The following is a 16,981-nucleotide window of genomic DNA, read 5'->3' on the forward strand; positions in this document are numbered from 1 at the left end:
TCTGACAAATCCTATGAATTTGGCTTGTACCTTTCATCTGATTTATACCTAGAAACAAGTTATATTTGAGCAAGATGTCAGCTGTTACACGGAGTGATATGTACATATTTCCAATTTGGAAATTTTTTACACATTCACAACTCAAGTGACTGATTGATTTTGGTTGAAACTTACCAAACACAAGAGATAGAAAAAGGAAAAATTATGATGGAATTTGCATGTCAACTTTAATTATATAGGTCATTGCCATTATACCATAACTACTGCAATATAAAAATATAATTAATTATTGTTGCTTTAAGAGTTGTGCCCTGTAGAACCAAGGTTATATGTGGGAACTGATATCCTGGTTACCATCTTGTGTTAATTCTACTGAGCAGTGAATTCTCCTGAGCACTATTAAGTTTTAGAACTTTTGTTTTCAATTGCAAAAGCCGTTTGAGATTGCTTACTCTCAAATGCAGTTTCGATGGAAAATGAAGCATAAATCTTGGAAAGAAGCCATGGACACTGACCACTAAAAGGAGTAAATCACAGATAATGCTTTAAGTGCTCTGCTAGTGATTTATGAAGTAGAGGTATGGACCTAATTGTTTGTAAGTGTCCAGTAATTTGGGGTATCTCAGATTCAGGTGTCCAACTTTAGAAATCTAGGGCCTGATTTTCAGTGGCTCCATTGATTTCAGTTAGAATGGTTTTGCTCAGCACTTCTGAAAATCATCCCCCCATATCTCAAAATGGACTTCAAAAACCGATACCAAATACAAAATTAATGGACACTTTACATTTTGGCCATAAAATGATTGCAAATTGTAAACAATTATATTAGTAATAGGCAAAGTCCAGAAGCTTGGGAGGTTCAATTCAGATAAGTATAAAAAAGTATCCTCATCTGAAGCTTTTCTGAACTTGTACAACATTTGAGATAAGCAGGCCTGTGGCAGGGCACCACTCTCTACACAGCTCTGATGGCCCCTCATCTTGGCTCATATGGGGAATTAGCTCGCCACTGCCCATGCCCTGTCCAGCAGTCATTGTCTGTTGCCTCAGTCACTTGCTCTGTGGCCCCCCACTCACTGTTCAGAAGCTGCAGTGCCTCTTCTTCGTGGCTTAGTCCTCCAGCCAAGTCGCAATCATTCTCCCATTCAGGGTTCCCACCAATGTCTCTCCACACAGTCGCCATGTCGACTGTGCCACTTCCAAAGTGGCTTGTAGGGAACCCTGGCCCACCCTCTACACCAGGTTCCAATCCAGGGGTCCTCGAATCAACAGTTATGGTCTGTTCTCTCAGCCTTTACTGTTCCTTCCTTAGATTGCTTCCTACACTCCTATTACAGGCTCCTACTCTCCACCCTTGTATCAGAGAATATGACTGTAGACTTTCTCATTGCAGCCCTAGAGCTCTGTTGCCAGCTCCCTGGCTTTATAGAAGCCCTGCCTGTTTCTGCCCAGGTGATCTTCATCCTAATTAAGTCTCAGATGCCTAGCTTCCCTCCAGGTGCAGCTTCTGGCTAATTGGCCCTTCTTGCTTATATTAATTCCTCTAGGACTACTGTGGCTTTCTTCCTCTTCCATAATGACTCTAACTCCCACTGTCACCTTGTGTTAGCTGTTGCTTCTATTTTTGACAATCTGTTTTTTCATAATCAGATATTCAAGGGGAGTCAGATAGCCACCTTATTGTGTCGTTCTTGGTTTGTAGATTCTCTTGTGAGTAAGGGAGTGAGGTGACCCATTCTTCCTCTTTGGTGCAACAGCTGGGTGACAGCTTTTTTGCCTGAACTTCCTATTTCTTGGAGTACTCCACATTACTGGCACATATTACTTGTCACAGAGATCATTGTGTGTAAGTACCTAGGAACAAAATTAAAATTGAAGAGAACTATAGCAGTGAGACCCAATGGAAAGACTACTCAGTCCTACTATTCAGAGAAGATCATCTGCTGCTAGAGGAGTAGAAGGAGCGCATGTGTGAGGAAACCTAAGGATACCTTGCACTGGAGCTAAGTGTGAAGCTGTGTGCTCGTGCCATATGTTATGCTTCTGAAAAAAATAGGAATTGAACTTTGTGGTAGTATCTAGTGTATCTTTCTCTTAATACCTTAAGCAGAATAGTCATCTCATACCAAGTTCTCATATTTTTGTAAGTAGGCAAATGTAGACTACATAATTTATGGCAAATTTGTGCTAAAATATTTAATAGAAACTATTGTGACTACAGTTATCTGCTTTCTTCAGTTTAAATGGCAAAATGGATTAAGGATTTGGATTAAGGTACCATACTTTGATGATGATAAAGAGTATGATGAGTTCCAGGTAGTAAAGAGCAGATTATGCCTAAACTCTTAAAGCTTCTGACTTTAGCTTTACAGCCTTTCCATAGCTCAGTTTAATACTAACCCAGCTCTACAAATGAGCTGGACAAATACTATAAAAATTAATATTTATTCCAATTTTGTGAGGATTATGTTCATGCACCTCTTTGTGTTTGCTCTCTGAATTTTCTAGCAAAAAAAGTTAACTGGCAAGCATCTTCATAGAGATGGTGAACTTTTAAGAAAATATCAAATATTTACAAAAGTTAATTTTTCAAATTTTAAATGTGAGAATTGTAGGAGTCATGCTCACCCAGTCAGGGATCTAAAACACACCTTGTTTCTGTGTAATCAATCAATTTTATTTCTAATTTGTCAAAGTTATTTTGAATCCTAATCCTGTCCTCAAGTGCTAGCAAACCCTCCCAATTTAGCGTCATCTATAAATTTTATAAGCACACTCTGCATTCCATTATCCAAGTCATTATTGGCAAATATTGACTAGTAATGGACTCAGGACAGGTCCCTGCTGAATCCCACTAAATCTTTCTTCTCAGTTTGATAGTGAACCATTGATAACTACCCTTTGAGTACAGTTTTGCACTCACTTTATCTAGACTATATATCCCTATGAGAATGTCATATGGGACTGTGTCAAAAGCCTTACTAAAATCAAGATGCATCATGTCTACAGCTTCCCCTATTAGCTAGGCCAGTAATCCTATCAAAGGAGGAAATTAGGTTGGCTTGGCATGATTTCTTCTTGACAAATCAATGCTAGCTATTACTTATGATCTTCTAGATGCTTACAAATTAATTGTTTAATCATTTGTTCCTGTATCATTCCAGATATCTAAATAAGGCTGACTGATCTAGAATTCCCTGGGTCATCTTTATTCCCCTCTGTAAAGATAGCTATATATTTGCCCTTCTCCAGTCCTCTGGGATTTCCTCCATAAGTTATCAAAGATAACCACTAACAGTTCTGAGATTGTTTCAGCTTGTTTCTTAAGCAGCACCCTAGAGTATGTTGACACAGCAAAGAAAAACCCGTGGCTGGCCAATGTCAGCTGACTCGGGGTTGAGCTGCAGGGCTGTTTCATTGCTGTGTAGACTGCCAGGCTCTGAGACCCTCCCACCTCACAGCGTCCTAGATCCAGGGCTCTAACCCAAGCCCAGACATGTACACAGCAATGAAACAGCCCCTCGAGCCTGGCATGAGTCGGATGGCATGGGCTAGCTATGGGTGTCTAGTTGCAGTATAGACATGTCCCTGTGGTGCGTTTCATCAGGCCTGGCTCATTTGAATACATCTAACCTATCTAAATATTCTATAACCCATTCTTTCCCTATTTTGGCTTATGTTCCTTCACCCTTGCTGTTGATATTACTTGTTAAGTATCTGGTCACAATTTGTCTTTTAGTGAAGACTGACACAAAATAGGCATTAAACACCTCAGCTCTCTTGATACCATCCATTATTAGCTCTCTTTCCCCATTAAGTAGATGACCCACACTTTCCTTCATCTTTCTCTTGTTCCTAATGTGTTTATGAACCTCTTCTTATTGCTTTTAGTTAATTCACTTACTCTGAGTAAGTGTGCATGCACAATCACAATAACTGTGCATGCACATTGGGTGTGTAATTGCAGGAGCATTTTCAACACCTAATGGCATGACTAAACTCTGATAATCTGAGCTATTACTTTTAAGGTAAAAATCAATTAAGCTTAATTCCATTTTTTCTGCAACCGTACATACACATGCATGCCACAAGGTGTTGCAATGGAACCTGGCATCTCTAATTTTAGCAACCACAACCATCCACGATATAGAATGAGAGAAAGATAGTTTGTATATTATGAGCACAGAAGTGGGAGTTAAAAACTCCTCCTTTCTAGCTCCTATCCTCAAAGTGTATTCCCTCAGTGGTTTTGAAAAGTCACTTACTATCTGCCTCATTTTCCCCATTTTACAAATAACATTTATTTGCAGCTCACTTTGAGGACAAAGGAACTCTTTACAGCACTGCTAAGGATAATATAATTCTTGTTCCTTCTCCATACAGCATTATTTGTAACTGAAATAAGGTAAAATATTCCTTTGTGTGTCTACAGAATTAACTTTTCACACCTGGAAGGTTAATTTGGCTCCGAGCAGAATTAGCAGTGGCAGATTGCTTTAACCAGAAGTGTATAAATAGAAATTTGACAGCACGTGCATATTCTCACTTAAGAATCCTGTTCTTGACTCACAACTGGTATGTAACATGATAATTTGGTGGTGTACACTTGCACTTCTCTGTGAAGATGGCATGTGGCCCATTTCCAATAGGTGCCAAATCAACGTTTTTAGAGAGGAATCCTGCATATTGCTGCAAATACCATCTCTGCTACAGAACAGTCATCTGTTTTGACAGTGCTAACAAATGTGTCTATCATGATACTTTTTTATATTTATGTACCGAGAAGGGATATTTGAATAGCAAAAGTAAAGGAGACACCTGTACCTGGCCACGAAGCAAGATGTATTGTAAGAATCACCTTGAAGAGTCTAGCGAGGTGCAGCTGGGCCCCTACTGCCCTTACAGACCAGTCAGGGATGCCTCAGATTGATGCAATCACCAGTGTATTTTATTTATACAGTAAGTCCCCAATTAACAACCTCTTGCTTAACGTTGTTTCTTTGTTATGTCCCTTCTCCATTACAGAACATGCTCTCCTATAATGTCGTTTGGTCACCTGCTTTGTCCATGACTGACAGCCCTCCTATCAGCTCCCCTACACCTCATCCCAGCGCCTCCCGCCCACCGGTGGACCCCGCGGATCAGCACCTTCCCCCTGCTCCCCCCACCTCCTGCCTGTGGCAATCGGCTGTCTTGCGGCATTCAGGAGGATGGGGGGAGGAGCAAGGATGCTGCGCGCAGCCTTGCGGGAGGCGCTGTGGTGGCGTGTAGGGGAGCTGATGGGGGGCTGCCAGCCTAATACCTGTATTAAATTGCTTGTTTTAAATGTATAATGCCTTTTGTCTAGCAAAAAAAATTTCCCTGGATCACTTCTCGGCTCTCTGAGCTCTGGTCAAGTGTAGTATCTGTTCTTATCAGTTTAATATCTGATATATCCTTTATTTGAACCTAACGCCCTCCCCCCCATTTACATTAATTCTTATGGGGAAATTGGATTCGCTTAACATTGTTTTGCTTAAAGTCACATTTTTCAGGAACATAACTACAACGTTAAGTGAGGAGTTACTGGATCTATTTCCCACCATCACCTTACTATCTATATACAGGATTTTGGAGCCAGGCTTCACAAGCAGAAAACCAGAGCCACTAGTCCCTCTCAGCCTCTGGCCTCTCCTTTTACCCTGCCCTTTTATAGCTCCTGGCTAATTAGGCTGGTAGCTGTTGCTAGTTGCCAGGCAGGCACAGGCCTATTCAGCCAGCTCCAATCTACTCCTCTTCATTGGAACGGGTGTGGCGGGGGGCTGATTAAGCATTCCTTGCCCAGCACCCAGTCACAGAGAGGAAAATAAAACAGATTTTTGAGCAATGCTACACACCTGGGCCAGACAAATATTTTGTCTTTTTTGCTAATGAAAATGGCTTAATAAAGGATTTTGGTATAAAAATCCACAAATTCACTACTCTGTCCTCCTTTAAAACTCACTTCTCTTGGTTGACTACTAAATGCTCAGCAATTTTTGGTGCGTTGTGACTCCTGCCTATCATGCTGATTATAATCCTCTCCCTGGTATCTTATGTTTCTGTTTTGCTTTTTTTTAATTCATCTGTTGTGTCCCATCTTATTCTTAATTATAAACTCTCCAGGGCATGTATCATGTTTTAGTTACATGTGTATATCACCTAGCACAAAGGAGCCGGGGACTGTAGGAGCTACTGCAATACAATAATAAATATTAGCCTCTTACTGCATGTTGTCACTATGTCCCTTTAATCTCCCTCTCCCCACCACCCCAAACCTTATACTTAGAACAGCCTCCTCTTTCACATCCACCAACTGGTCTCTCTTCCTTCCCACCAGTAGATCTTTCCTTAACATGCATTTCTTCTAGAGAACCTTCATGCACAAAATTACTCAACTGTATTATGTCCACCATATATTAGATTGTGGGATTTTTAAGGCAGGGACCATGGCTTTTCGTTTATTTGGAACATTTATGGCACTGATTCTAGTATAAGTACTGTGCAAGATTTAACTGAGTGCAAGGTCTGAAGCCAAAGAAAATAGAAATAGGGAGAATATCACTGGAAGCAAGCCACATGAATTGAAGGGAGACAAGTAGTGCAACAATAGAAAGGCAGAAAAATTGCTCAGAGCCCCAAATGACAGAATAGTATATTTTACACTTTTTTTTATTTAATAAATACAATAATCTTAGTACTAGACTGGTTTATCAGGAGAGGGGAGATGACTGAAAGGTTTAAGCGTCAGATTTAAAATGTCTATGACGGGGTCGGCAACCTATGGCACATGTGCCGAAGGCGGCATGCAAGCTGATTTTTAGTGGCACTCACACTGCCCAGGTCCTGGCCACTGGTCCGGGGGGCTCTGCAGTTTAATTTAATTTTAAATGAAGCTTCTTAAATATTTTAAAAACCTTATTTACTTTACATACAATAATAGTTTAGTTATATATTATAGACTTAGAGACCTTCTAAAAACGTTCAAATGTCTGACTGGCATGCGAAACCTCAAATTAGAGTGAATAAATGAAGACTCGGCACAACACTTCTGAAATGTTGCCGACCCCTGGTCTATGATCACTGGAATTGGGTGAGAGTCAACTCACCGTTTCCTCCTCCTGTTGTGGATAAACTAAGCTCCCAGAAGTATGAACTCATAGTCTGGACTCTCAAAGAAGCCTGAGCAAGCAGAGATCCCATGCAAGTGCACTGCTCTCTAAGCATCTCTCAACCATGCCTGCTCCCACTCTCTCTGCATAGGCACTGAATTATATTCCTGGAGGAGAGAGGGGTTGGAAAGGGTCTTCTATAGTTGAAGAAAACAACATATAATATTTTACTGGTTTTAGTGGGGGAGATTCAAAGATTATAAGGCTAGAAGGGACCTCATTTGACCTCTTGGATTGCACAAACCATAGCCCTTCACCAAGCAATCCCTGCATCTAGCCCATAACTTCTGGCTGAGCTACAGCATATCATTTAGAAATACATCCAATTTCATTTAAAGATTTTAATGGATGGAAAATCCACAACATGTGGCACTGATAACCTGCTGTCCCTGTACAACTCAGCAAACAGTTGTTTAGATATATGGAGAGATGGGAAAAGGTAGGCAGTCATGGAACACAGAATTTCCCCCCCTCAGGTTGTGTTAAGGTGACCACCTATTTAGATGGCAAAAGTGGGACACATGCAGGGCCCTGTCTCTGCTCCTTCTCTTCCCCAAAGCTCTGCCCCTTGGCCACACCAGGCCAGGGTGCCTAGGAGCACCCGTGTCCCTGTCCCCTGGGGCACACTGCCTAGGGCAGGTGGAGGGGCTAGGGTTGAGCTCCCCACAGTGGCCTGGGCTGCCTGAGTGGCTCTTACTACTGCCTGACTCTGGCTTCTGTCCTGCCCAGAGGGTGGGGGCTCAGAGGAAACAGGAAGAGCTGGAGGAGGGCCTTGTGGCAAGAGGGGCTAAGGCCCACTTCACCCTGCCCACCCGGAAGAGGCTGGCCCCACCCCTGAGCCCCAGGCAGGCGCAGAGAAGCACCACAGGAACTCCAGGACAAATACTGTCCCAGAGTCATTCTGCATTTCGGGACTGTCCCACCCAATTCAGCTCTGTGTAGACCTCTGTAGTTACAGAACAATGCAATGGAACATGGGTTATGATCTGGCACCTAGTAACACAACTTTTCTTGTGCTTTTGTGATTCTGGTATATTTTCTCTGGCATTATCCCCACCTGATCTCTTTTCCTTATCACTTGCTAATGCCTCTACTGTTTGAGTACTATCTGATTGGCTGGAGGGAGGTTGTACAAAAGCTATACCCACAAATTACCATGAACACTACTGAAACTACTAATATGCAGAAGTGGAGATAAAACCCAGCAACTCCAGCCCCCCAAAAAGACACCTTTTGAGGTCAAGGAATATTGGTTGTTAGTAGTATTAGGTTCATACATTCTCTGTAGGCCAGTCACTACATGGTGACACTTAAAGAGTCTGACATTCTGTTTAGTGGAGTGGAGTGGTACACAAACGCGCATAGCTAGTATAGTACAAAGAGTTGACTAAACTGCAACAAAACATTTATGTCCACCAGTTTTTCCCTACCTGTTATTTTTTCTTAGTCTAAAATAGACCATTAATAATGGAGTGCAAAGCTCAGAAACATCACTCCCTGTGAGAAATTTCTGATCCACAAAGTTCTAGTTGGTCTGAAATTTTCTGAATTGGATTCAGTTATCATAGATTTCTGAAGTAATGAAATTTGTAAGTTTCATTTAATATTTATAAAAAAAAGTCTTGTCATTCTTGTATACATTAATTCTCGGTTATATTGCTCTAGTATATTGATGAAAATAGAAAGTTTAAAAATGCAAGCTGTCTTTTATCTCCTAAGGTGCCTCTGGAAATATTAGGTATCTCAAAAGAGATATTTTTTTTCTTACAAAGTTTCATCTGAATTGACAAGAAGCCTGTTGTGACTGGATGACCAGTGGAAATTATAGTTATTGGCATGCAATAGATTTACAGACAAATGTGCTTGATAAACAGCCTTCAAATCTCAGTGAGACATCTCTTGTCTGGAGAACTCTCCAGAGGAAATTATTTCATAACCATCTCATATCAGTGATCTTAATTAAAATCCATCCTTGTTTTGGCCCCAGAATAAATCTTAAGTGAAATTACACTGAAGCACTCCAGTTGATCTGTGTGTAAGATTAGCATGGTTATTCATGCCTGTTGAGAACTTTACAACAGAGAAGAAAATAAAATGAAAAGGAGCAAATAAAGAGGTCATTTTGTAGGAATGATGTGACACTTTGATTCTTTCTGTTCGCATGCACACAACAAAGTCCATAGAAATTCAAATAATCTTGTTATGGCTGTAGTACTCCCCAGAACATTTGTGTGTTTGACACTTTATTATAAAGCAAAGAAAGGAGTCACTTATATAACTTCTGTGTTCTAAACTGAATGAGAATATTCAGAAAAAAGCGAAGGTGGCTAGAAGAAGTAAATTCAAATTCAGCTTGTGCAAATAATTCTAACTTAAATGCAAAAATTTAATTAAAAAAAGATGTTTCAAGAGGAAAAATGGAAGTGAAATGTATTTTGTTCTGACGTGGTTCAGTTTACTGACTAATGAAATGTATATCTGCATATTTAAAGTATGAAGATATATGAACTGATTCAACATTCCTGAATATTTATGCCCTGATAACAGTGCTGAACTGAATATAAGCCCTCTCTTTGTAGTGTGAAGAGATTTGTACAAACATTGTAAGATCTGCCCTTATTATCAAGTGTGATATGTGATCTCTGATTTGAATACAAGACTATAATTCAGGTAGTAATGCTGATGTCATAAACTGCAAGTGCACAGTTTGAGCTAAATATAAATATCAGAAGGAGTCTATAATTGAATTTCCACATTGGTATGCAACTGGAGATCAGGTGTTACCTTTAGTGACACATACAAAATGGTTATCTTATTTGCCCTGGGCTATGATTTTTTATGTTGTGCATAACATAGATTTATTGGAATTTTGGCTCAAGGAAGTACCGTGGATAGCATACATTAAATGGAGTATCCAAGTCTGACATGGGAAAGGACAAAGGGTTAAAACTAGGTCTGTTGGGGACTTTTTTTTTTTTTTTTAGCAGATTAATTTATGAGGAATGGTGAACAATATAGAGAGGATATGTGGTTATGGCACTGGACTAGGATTCAAGAAACCTTGGTTCAGTTCCAGACTCTTCCATACAATTCCTGTACGACGTGTGGCAAGTGGCTTAATCTTTCTGAATCTTTTTCTCATTTGTAAAGTATGGGGATAATAATATTTGTATTTGTCTCATCCTTAGTCCATTTTATCTGTTTGGGATGTAAACTATTTGGGTCAGGGACTCTACTCTCTCTTACTCTGGACCTCTAGGTACAACCATAATATAATTCATAGTTAATAATGAACTTTAATTAAATGTAGTATTTTTGATTCAGCCCAATTACTCCCCATGTGTGGGGCCCTCTCATTCATAATTTTAAATGTGCTATTCCACAGGAGTTATTGCTACACTTCTTTTTATTATTTTTTTTATTCACCCTAATTCCATATTTGTTAATCTTTAATTTTTTGACAGATGCAATATGGGAATAGTGTGTGTATATATAAGGTGCTGATGGTATATATGAGAGCTGCAAAAATAATGTACTTTTCAGTTTACTGGCAATTCAAAAAAAATATTTGGGGTCAAAATGAATTCTTTTGAAATTTTCAGTGAATCAAAATGTTGAGAAAATTGTCTTTTGGTTTGAAAAACACATTTTGTTTCAACAAAACTGAAATGTTTTGTTTTTATTTTGACCATATTTTTATTGTTTTTAATAAGATGAAAGGAAATTTTGAAACGGGCATTTTGAAATGAGAAATTGAAATGTTTCATTTAAATCCTGTTGAAACAAACTCACTGAATCTACATTTGGGGCGGGGAGGGGTTTAAATAAATAAAAATAAGTTTTGACTGAAAAAATTTCACCCAGCTCTAACTATAACCAATCATTCATCAGTAATTAATTTCATATACTCTCTATTGATTCTCTGTTGAATTTTCTTTGAGTAGGTTGTCTATTCTTGGCCTATATAGCATAATGCATTCTCAAAAATAATGCAAGGACAGTATTGATTCACTAATGTCAGGTACAAACAACAAAGAATAAAGGATATAATTCTTGTTTTTCATGTGAGCTGCTGTGGCAACACATGTTAAATTGGACAGTTAAACTGATTTTGGAGATTCTACCTTTAATTGCTGTGGATAATCAAGATATTTTTCCCTCACCCATTGTCACCATGCTTCAGTGGGTCACAGCTCAGAAAGCCAAATTCAGGACAAACTGCTGAGAAATAGGGCAGACTCACCCCAAACGGGTTGTTTTCTCATTATATTATACATCTAACAAGTAAGTAACAACAGTAAACTTCTGTCTTACCACATTGGTAAACAGGAAGTCAAAAATGCAGTCTCCCTAGGAATTCTAGCCCTTGTCTCACCACCCAGATACCGGACTATATCATGTGTGGTTACTGAAAACCAATGTAATCAACTATAGGGTCTTCTAATCCCAAGACATCAGCCACTTAGCCAGGTCAATATATAGCCCAGATTTTACCCAATAATCATGCAGAAGTCAATCCTTTAGTAACTAGAAACTAAAGGTTTAATAATCAAAGAAAAGAAGAGAGTTAATAATGGTTAACAGATCAAATGCATAGAAATAATTGCAAAGTCCTTATATCAGGTTTTTAGCAGTGATGGAATAGATTGCTGTCTTATAAAGTATGTCTGGTAACTTCCAAGAGATTGGAAGTTCCTCAGTCCATAGTTCAAAATGCTCCTTTTAGTTGTAAATCCACAGTCCAGAGAATCAGGGCTGAAAAAAGGCAAAATGGAGATATCTCAGGGGTCCTTTATGTCCTCTGCCATGCGCCTGGAAATGTACTGTCTCAAAACAAAGCTCATATCCCAGTTTGTAGAAAGTTTACTGGCTCAAGATGGAGTCCAGGGTCACATGAGCATATCACATATCCTTACATGGCTTGATCACTCACAGGGGGTAGCCATTGCCCATACTTTTGCTGAGACTCCCACAGGAAGTGCTATCTGGGTGAAATGGGTTTCTTCTGTTGCTCATTGTGAGAGCTAAGTGTCTTTGATGGGTCATCAGTACAGCTGTCTGGCCTCAATGTACATTTTACTTAGTAGGTGTCACCCAGGAATACTGCACATATATATGATGCCTGTATATGGCCAATATTTATAACTTCTGATACAAAAAATGATACGTGCATATAAACAGGATAATCATACTTAGCAATTCATAACTTTTCCATTGATACCTTATGTGACATATTTTGTACAAGAGCTGTTGCAATTGTATAACAGTGGCAATATCAATGATATAAATGGTCATATTCAATCATATAACATCACACCTATTAAATCTTAATGCTAATGAAAAGGGAGCCAGACTGACTCTAGAGCCAAAGATGCGACAAGCAAATGCTGTTTCTCACATAATTGCCACTTGCCCTCTCTTTCTGAATCCCTATTGCCTCCTGATGCTAATTTTTTTTTCTTCTGAGCCACTTGCTGATACCTTTGAGTTTCCCCTTTTACATTATGATTGGTTGGGTGGGGGCTTGAGTACAGTGAAAACACACATCACTCCATATTTAAAGGCTTACATCTATAACATAATGTAGCTTACATTTCTCTTCTCTGCTCTGACAGTGCCCCTTGGGCATAAACCCTTCACTATTCCATCCCTAGGTATCTCCTGGGCATGATTGTGCGAAATGGTTATATGGGCTACAAAGCCACTAGGGATAAGCAACAGCTGTCCTCCAGCTTTATTTCCATTTGTGGCCTTATCTATATTTCAGTCCAGGTCCCCTGAAATGGAAAGTTAGTGATAATCATCTGTGACTTCTAGTCCAGAAAAATATTGATAAATTATACTTTGCTAGCAGAATGATCTTCATTCATCTAAGCTTTTAAAAGAAAAGAAAGTAGGCTACAACACAAACAGACATTTCAAAATACATAGTAAGTGCATATGTAGCAGGAGAGTTGGTTGGCAGGGAGTGTGGAGCCTTTCTATAAAATAATTCATATATTATTACTAGTTCAATGTGCATATAATTTGATTGCCAAGATTAAGGTTAAGGATAAATTGAGACAAGGTAGAAGCAACATCAGTTCCTTCTGGCGTGGACTAAAATTAAACATATTTTTTATTTGTTGTTCATGTTTCATAAATAAACAATCCAACTATTTTTGTAAGTTTGCTAAACACTTTGTGTTGACATTCCAGTTACACTCAGTCAAAAAGTTAGCAAAATTCTTTCCCTTTCAGCCTCTCTCACTGTTCTTTTTATCCATGCCTCATGGATATGTTATGATCCTGGGTTTAAGAAGCACATGGGACAAAAATTATTTCCTCTCCAAAATGCTGTAGCTGGCCCTTCATGAACTCTCAAGCATCTCCTTTTGAATCCTTTGAGAGAATCTGGACATTTCTAATCAAGAACATAGCCACTAAAACACAAGCCTGCACACCCTTGTGGTTATGAATTATTCCAGCTCCACTTTTTTTTCCTCAGATAGTGATTCTACAATGATTTTAGTGGAACATTTGAAACTTTAATGTTAAAATTAGAATTTTCTTCAGCAGTTGCACACCCTCCCATCATTGACTTGTTGTCAACCGTATCTAGTTGTATCAACATCACATCTCCTTACATGTAGAATAATGTTTAGTCATTGTTATTTCACCCACAATATTGCCTGTTAGCCTGGACATAGAAACAATAAATCCAAGTCCCTGAATGTGTAAGACAAGGACTTTGGAAGCAACATGATCGCAACTAAATGTCACTTGATGAATAACCACAGTAGGAGATGTGCACTTGCGAAAATGTGTTTCCAAGTCTATAATGATGAGATACTGTAGTCTTTTTTTTTTAAAGCAGTGCATCTTTTTCAGATTCGTTTGACAAATAATCTCATCTCTCCCATAAATTGAAATTAAATATCGTATTTCCCTGAACATCAAATAGAATATATAGAGAGAGATTAAAAGTAATTTTTACCAATAGCAATTTAGGCCCTGATCCAGCAAAGTACTGTAGGCATGGAATATAAGCATATGCTTAAGTGCTTTGCTGAATTAGGACCTTATTCAGTTTATTGTTTTGACACTATTATTTATCTAAATGGGATTGTTTTACTGGTTTCCTCATCCTCCTGCCCCCCTTGCTCCAGTTATATGTTTATCTACAGTTTGCCAGTCATTTTAATTATATACATCTATAGTTCCTAGCTAAATATGTCCAACATTGACACTTCAAGCTGGGAAGATGTGGCCACAGTGGAGGGCTGTCCAGGGAGCCGGTGGCTGAGAGAAAGGAACGCAAAGAGAAAAATGCAGCAAGCCTTAAGCACTAGTAATGCACCAACTTCATCTGTCCTGCACTTTACGCCAGCATTATCTGTGGCAAGGACTCTTGCTAAAGAATTGGATTTTTTAACCACTCGTGATGCTGCAGCATGATACATAGTAACTGAATTTCTTTGGTGCTTGCACCATCATCTTTCGAAATGGGCTGTTGCCCCACGTAGTTCGTAGCAGAACAGGGCCCTGATCCCCATGTGAGGCCTCTAATACTAGAGTAACTGAAATGATGATAGTCATTGTAATCATATATGCATGCATGCAACAGGTACTTTCTAGTACCAGCATACTTAGTCTCTAAATATTAGTCCACAGTTTACAACATATGCTATTTGATGAAGTCCTCATTCTTCACTCTAAGTCCTCCAAGAAGGAGTAAAGATTTAACCTGGACATACTATGCCTGTCCTTCCAAAACAGGGTTAAAGTCATACAAGAGACTGTTAGGTAGCCCCCTTAGGATCTCTCCAATGTGTGTGATCAGAATAAATACAGAATTTAATTTACCATTGCTGCCATGTCTCTTCACTTGCATTAAATTCTTCACTACCCCATAGTGACTTAGAGCTCTGGATCATATCCTCATATCCTTCCCAACCTATAAAACACATTTTTTTCAAAGACACACTACATTTAAAGTTAATTAGTTTCCTTCCAAATGAATAATCCAATAAAATTGAATTATGGTTATTAAAAACATAAAAATGACATCAGTCCTCAGATTTGGAACATTTCTATACATGTATTCATGACATGCAAATTTGATTGAGATACAGATCATCTGCACTTTGTATTCTGACAAGACTATATGCTAAGATAGGGATGCGATCTCAGTTTCAAGGAAAAAGTAAAAGGCAAGGTCATGTTCAACAAAAAATGCAGCGACAAAGCTGATTGGTGCTAGCCAACCTGCCTGATCATCTGACGACTTTCTGCACCAATTGGTCTGCCTTTACTTTGTTTAACGTTTGTCTAAGATATGCTTGCATTATACATTTTGACTGTTTAGAGAAGGGATTAGCTCGTCAGTATATGACAATGTGCTGGTAATGCCAGGAAGCTAAATGTTTAGTAATTACATTTTAGGTGCAGGTGATCCATTGATGTTGGAATGAAAGAATAACGCACAAATTAGATAAAGATAAAAACCATTAAATTTGGGGCAGTTAGCCCATCCAAGACTGCAGTTCTGTTTTTAACTATCGAGCTAGCGCATAAACATCTAACCAAGCCGGAAATTATACCGCCAGCTCAAGGGTATGTCTTTACTACAAAGTGAGGGTATGATTTTTAGCACTATTGGGCATAACCAGGGGTGGCTCCAGGCACCAGCGCAGCAAGCGCGTGCCTGGGGCGGCAAGCCACAGGGGGCGGCCTCCCGGTCACTGGGAGGGTGGCAGTCAGGCGGTCTTTGGCGGCGTGCTTGCGGGAGGTCCACCGGTCCCACGGTTTCGGTGGCAATTCGGCGGAAGGTATGCTGAAGGCACGGGACTGGCAGATCACCCACAGAAACGCGGCCGAATCCACGTGACTGCTGACCGCCCGCAGGCACGCCGCCGAAGGCTGCCTGACTGCTGTGTTTGGGGCAGCAAAAAACATAGAGCCGTCCCTTGGCATAACCATGCTTTCTTTGAAATAGCTAGCAATCTAAAACATTGTGCAACAATAGTAATGAAGATATGGTAGCAGGGGCTTCAGCATGGGCTAGCAACCTGAGTGTGGATCCAGGGTCCCTGGCAGTTAGTTTGAGTGCCACTGTGACTACTATTCTTACCTGTGCTAGGTAGATTAAAGCTGCCAAGGGTAAAATCAGATGCAGGAGATCTGTACTGGTAAGAGTTTATCTTCTTCTCTTTATTCCCCACCTGAAAAAATAATCTTCTTTGACTTTACAAGTAGTTGCTATGGAAATGACAACATGAAAATAATTTTACTTCATGTGCGGAATAAAAAACAGGAGCAGAAACAGTTCATAAGAGTTCAACTGTTTATAAAAATCAGATTTTGTTTTCATGCAAAAATCCCATATTCAGAGGCCCCAATTAGGATACATAATTCCTTACCAAAAGTAATAAAGGTCAATGAAGAAATTCACAAAATATGACACATCATGCAGAGTCTGGGTATATTCTAAGTATAACTTGTTTTCCTAAATATGATGATTTTTTCCAAATTTTTCCATGAAGCATCAGCAAGTTTTTAATATATAATGACACTAACAATGCTGCTATACTTTGCATTATGAATTATTACTTAAGTAATGCCCATTTCTCTTAAACAAATCAGTATGTAATTTTGATTTTAGTTTGAAAGAGATTTTGAATATCATGAGAGAGATTTCCCTTATGAAGGGAAGCTACATTTTATGAACATTCCCATCAGATGGATCATCATAGACAAGCTTGACGGTAAGTCATCAGCAACAAGACTCTTTATATACGTCATTTTAAAAA

General features: G+C 39.2%; 1 protein-coding gene and 1 pseudogene across 1 annotated transcript in view; both read left to right on the plus strand.

The window, feature by feature from the left end:
* GALNTL6 (polypeptide N-acetylgalactosaminyltransferase like 6) overlaps positions 1-16,981 on the plus strand; it is a 948,842-nt gene that overhangs the window by 535,642 nt on the left and 396,219 nt on the right.
* Positions 5,366-5,570, plus strand: LOC117878638 (annotated as a pseudogene).

Source organism: Trachemys scripta, chromosome 5, assembly GCF_013100865.1.
Source record: "Trachemys scripta elegans isolate TJP31775 chromosome 5, CAS_Tse_1.0, whole genome shotgun sequence".
In the NCBI taxonomy this organism is placed as follows: domain Eukaryota; kingdom Metazoa; phylum Chordata; order Testudines; family Emydidae; genus Trachemys; species Trachemys scripta.